This window comes from Nylanderia fulva, unplaced genomic scaffold, assembly GCF_048542155.1.
Source record: "Nylanderia fulva isolate GAGA-0341 unplaced genomic scaffold, ASM4854215v1 Scaffold819, whole genome shotgun sequence".
NCBI classification, from domain to species: Eukaryota; Metazoa; Arthropoda; class Insecta; order Hymenoptera; family Formicidae; genus Nylanderia; species Nylanderia fulva.
In genome coordinates this window covers 5,001-10,000 of record NW_028190938.1, presented here as the reverse complement: position 1 = coordinate 10,000, position 5,000 = coordinate 5,001, and the positions used below count along the sequence as shown (strand labels likewise).

The 5,000-nt window shown below is 59.9% G+C and overlaps 1 non-coding gene across 1 annotated transcript in view; it reads left to right on the top strand.

The window, feature by feature from the left end:
- Nucleotides 1-4,754: 4,754 nt before the first annotated feature.
- LOC146719921 (small subunit ribosomal RNA) overlaps nt 4,755-5,000 on the top strand; it is a 1,921-nt gene continuing 1,675 nt past the window's right edge. Inside the window, exon 1 of the ribosomal RNA XR_014926313.1 lies at nt 4,755-5,000. This exon is cut by the window's right edge and continues 1,675 nt beyond it. This is a non-coding gene — a ribosomal RNA (small subunit ribosomal RNA).

Genomic DNA, 5,000 nt, shown 5'->3' with positions numbered 1-5,000 from the left:
TCGCCCGTCCCGGAGGTGCCGTCCGTGCCCTAAGTTGACGCCGGCCGTTATGTGGTGCCGCACGTATAATCACGCCGTAACGAGCCGTCTCGGTTGCCGCGCGCGCGATTTCGCATCGGGCGAGTGTTCCGTACCGTAATCGCGGTCACCGCAGCTTGCGTGTTGCGTATCATCCGTAATAATTCGAAATATATGTCTCCGACACGTGGGTTTGAGAGACACGTTTCGAGTTAGTAATCGGACAGCGCTCTTATGTCGAGCGAGCGCCGAATAGTAAGTAACTTTCGTCCGAAACGTTTTTACGTAGCTCTCCTCGTTGCGGCGCCGTAAATCGTCGTTAAGTGTTCCGGAGGTACCGCCGGCGGTCGTCTGACTTCGAGAGTTCATTCGGTCGTCCGGAGGTGCCGCCCGTCCCGGAGGTGTCGCCGGTCGGCCGTGGTTGCCGGAGGTGTCGCCCGGCCCGGAGGTGACGCCGGTCGGGCCGTGGTTCCCGGAGGTGTCGCCCGGCCCGGAGGTGTCGCCGGTCGGCCGTGGCTCCCGGAGGTGTCGCCCGTCCCGGAGGTGCCGTCCGTCCCTAAGTTGACGCCGGCCGTTATGTGGTGCCGCACGTATAATCACGCCCGTAACGAGCCGTCCTCGGTTGCCGCGCGCGCGATTTCGCATCGGGCGAGTGTTCCGTACCGTAATCGCGGTCACCGCAGCTTGCGTGTTGCGTATCATCCGTAATAATTCGAAATATATGTCTCCGACACGTGGGTTTTGAGAGACACGTTTCGAGTTAGTAATCGGACAGCGCCCTTATGTCGAGCGAGCGCCGAATTAGTAAGTAACTTTCGTCCGAAACGTTTTTACGTAGCTCTCCTCGTTGCGGCGCCGTAAATCGTCGTTAAGTGTTCCGGAGGTACCGCCGGCCGGTCGTCTGACTTCGAGAGTTCATTCGGTCGTCCGGAGGTGCCGCCCGTCACGGAGGTGTCGCCGGTCGACCGTGGTTGCCGGAGGTGTCGCCCGGCCCGGAGGTGACGCCGGTCGGCCGTGGTTCCCGGAGGTGTCGCCCGGCCCGGAGGTGTCGCCGGTCGGCCGTGGTTCCCGGAGGTGTCGCCCGTCCCGGAGGTGCCGTCCGTCCCCTAAGTTGACGCCGGCCGTTATGTGGTGCCGCACGTATAATCACGCCCGTAACGAGCCGTCTCGGTTGCCGCGCGCGCGATTTCGCATCGGGCGAGTGTTCCGTACCGTAATCGCGGTCACCGCAGCTTGCGTGTTGCGTATCATCCGTAATAATTCGAAATATATGTCTCCGACACGTGGGTTTGAGAGACACGTTTCGAGTTAGTAATCGGACAGCGCCCTTATGTCGAGCGAGCGCCGAATAGTAAGTAACTTTCGTCCGAAACGTTTTTACGTAGCTCTCCTCGTTGCGGCGCCGTAAATCGTCGTTAAGTGTTCCGGAGGTACCGCCGGCGGTCGTCTGACTTCGAGAGTTCATTCGGTCGTCCGGAGGTGCCGCCCGTCCCGTAGGTGTCGCCGGTCGGCCGTGGTTGCCGGAGTGTCGCCTGGCCCGGAGGTGTCCCGGTCGGCCGTGGTCCCGAGGGTCCCCGTCCGGAGTGTCGGTCGGCTGGTTCCGGTGTCGCCGTCCGGAGGTGCCGTCCCGTGACCGCGATGTGGTGCCGCAGTATAATCCGCCGTACGAGCCGTCTCGGTCGCCGCGCGATTTCGCATCGGGCGAGTGTCCGTACCGTAATGCGGTCACCGCAGCTTGCGTGTTCGTATCACCGTAATATTCGAAATATATGTCTCCGACACGTGGTTGAGAGACACGTTCGAGTTAGTATCGGACGCGCTTATGTCGAGGAGCGCCGATAGTAGTAACTTTCGTCCGAACGTTTACGTAGCTCTCTCGTTGCGGCGCCGTAAATCGTCGTTAAGGTTCCGAGGTGCGGCGGTGTGACTCGAGAGTTCCGGTCGTCCGGAGGTGCCGCCGTCCCGGCGGTGTCGCCGGTCGGCCGTGGTTCCCGGAGGTGTCGCCCGGCCCGGAGGTGTCGCCGGTCGGCCGTGGTTCCCGGAGGTGTCGCCCGTCCCGGAGGTGCCGTCCGTCCCCTAAGTTGACGCCGGCCGTTATGTGGTGCCGCACGTATAATCACGCCCGTAACGAGCCGTCTCGGTTGCCGCGCGCGCGATTTCGCATCGGGCGAGTGTTCCGTACCGTAATCGCGGTCACCGCAGCTTGCGTGTTGCGTATCATCCGTAATAATTCGAAATATATGTCTCCGACACGTGGGTTTGAGAGACACGTTTCGAGTTAGTAATCGGACAGCGCCCTTATGTCGAGCGAGCGCCGAATAGTAAGTAACTTTCGTCCGAAACGTTTTTACGTAGCTCTCCTCGTTGCGGCGCCGTAAATCGTCGTTAAGTGTTCCGGAGGTACCGCCGGCGGTCGTCTGACTTCGAGAGTTCATTCGGTCGTCCGGAGGTGCCGCCCGTCCCGGAGGTGTCGCCGGTCGGCCGTGGTTGCCGGAGGTGTCGCCCGGCCCGGAGGTGACGCCGGTCGGCCGTGGTTCCCGGAGGTGTCGCCCGGCCCGGAGGTGTCGCCGGTCGGCCGTGGTTCCCGGAGGTGTCGCCCGTCCCGGAGGTGCCGTCCGTCCCCTAAGTTGACGCCGGCCGTTATGTGGTTGCCGCACGTATAATCACGCCCGTAACGAGCCGTCTCGGTTGCCGCGCGCGCGATTTCGCATCGGGCGAGTGTTCCGTACCGTAATCGCGGTCACCGCAGCTTGCGTGTTGCGTATCATCCGTAATAATTCGAAATATATGTCTCCGACACGTGGGTTTGAGAGACACGTTTCGAGTTAGTAATCGGACAGCGCCCTTATGTCGAGCGAGCGCCGAATAGTAAGTAACTTTCGTCCGAAACGTTTTTACGTAGCTCTCCTCGTTGCGGCGCCGTAAATCGTCGTTAAGTGTTCCGGAGGTACCGCCGGCGGTCGTCTGACTTCGAGAGTTCATTCGGTCGTCCGGAGGTGCCGCCCGTCCCGGAGGTGTCGCCGGTCGGCCGTGGTTGCCGGAGGTGTCGCCCGGCCCGGAGGTGTCGCCGGTCGGCCGTGGTTCCCGGAGGTGTCGCCCGTCCCGGAGGTGTCGCCGGTCGGCCGTGTCCCGGAGGTGTCGCCCGTCCCGGAGGTGCCGTCCGGTCCGGACGTGCCGCCGGCCGGAGGTGCCGCCCGGCCCGGAGGTGCCGTCCGTTCCGGAGGGCCGCCCGGCCGGAGGTGCCGTGGTCGGCCCTGTTCCCGGAGGTGTCCCCGGGCCGGAGGTGCCGCCCGACCGGAGGTGCCGCCCGGCCCGGAGGTGCCGCCCGGCCCGGAGGTACCGTCGGTGCTTATACCTATTGTCCCGGCATTTCGTTTGTTTCCTTCTTAATTAATGCTAATTATCGTTGTTTGACATTCGCCATACGGCTATCGTGATAATATTTTATCGTACAATAGGACTTTTCGATCGTTCGCTCTCCGCGACAATGTCTCGATTGAACGCGCCTTTCGGCGCTCGCGCTCGCATACGGCCGTGCGTAGGACCGTGCGTCGCCGACCGCCTGGCCGGCCGGTTGGGTACTATAAGAGATACGTCGCGCTCGGCGCGTCGAACGAGTCGAGCGAGTCCGGACGAGTCGTAAACGTACTTTCTCGAGTCTCTCGCCACTCCGGCGTGTTTCGACCGCTCTCCGTACCGTCGCCGACCGCTTGGCCGGTCGGTTGGGTACTATAAGAGGTAGGAGAGATTAATATTGTACGTGTCGCGCTCTCGACGTTGACAAACGAAGAATCGCCCGAACGGGTCGAGAACGGATTTTGTCGAGTCGCGACTCTGACACGGAGAGAGAACATTTATATAAAATGTTTGATTTTGGAAACCACGAATATATAAAATAATATACGATCGTCGCAGAACGCGCCGCCGCCAAGTCTTCTCATGCTTGGAGGTTGCGTGTCTCGCGAGAACGTACGTTCGACTCTCGCGTCGTCTCGTATTCCTCTTCGCCGGGGATTACGGTGCGGCTCTTCTCGTTCGTCGCCGAACGCGCGCAAAATTAACGCACACTTATTTATTACGAGCACAGCATTGCCACGAGTCGGTTGTCGCAAGACCGAATGGCTCTTATGTGGCGCGCACGCCTCTAGTGTGTTGGCCGCGCGGTTCCCTCTCGTTTCGTACGCAGCAGCGGAATCGTCGCGCTTACCGAGCATCTACTCCACGGATACGAGTTTGCGGGAAGAGTTGCTTCTTCCCGCTCGCTTTGTACGCCGTAGCGAAATCTTATTGCTGGTCGTGTGCGGTTAAACGCGTACGAACCAGACAGAACAGTCCTCGACGTCTAAGCATCGCCATCGTCGATCTAGCGTCAGGGTGAATCGCGCGGTCTCTCGAGACCGCGCATCATAACATTTGGGAGAATAAGAACACTAGTATTTTGATCTTGTGGATTTTTGAACGGAGATGAGGAGGAGGAAGAAGAGGAGAGGCGGCGGCGTCGGGGGTTTACTCTCGCCTCCGTCGTTCTCTCGTACGCTTTACATAATAGCGTTAAACACAGCAGAGTGTCGCCGACCGGCTGAGCAAGACCGGCGGCAAATAAAATGGCACATACGAGCGTGTCGCGCGCGCGTCGGTGTTTCGGCATCGAACGCGCGCGCGCGCGAAAAAGAGCTAGCGACGAGTCTTCGGGCTCGCTCGCGAGTTACTCCCTTGCGAGTAACCGAACACGAAGCTCCCTGGTTGATCCTGCCAGTAGTCATATGCTTGTCTCAAAGATTAAGCCATGCATGTCTCAGTGCATGCCGAATTAAGGTGAAACCGCGAATGGCTCATTAAATCAGTTATGGTTCATTAGATTGTACCTACATTTACTTGGATAACTGTGGTAATTCTAGAGCTAATACATGCAAAACAGAGTCCCGACCAGTGATGGAATTTACGCTTTTATTAGATCAAAACCAATCGGTGGCGGGCGGCTC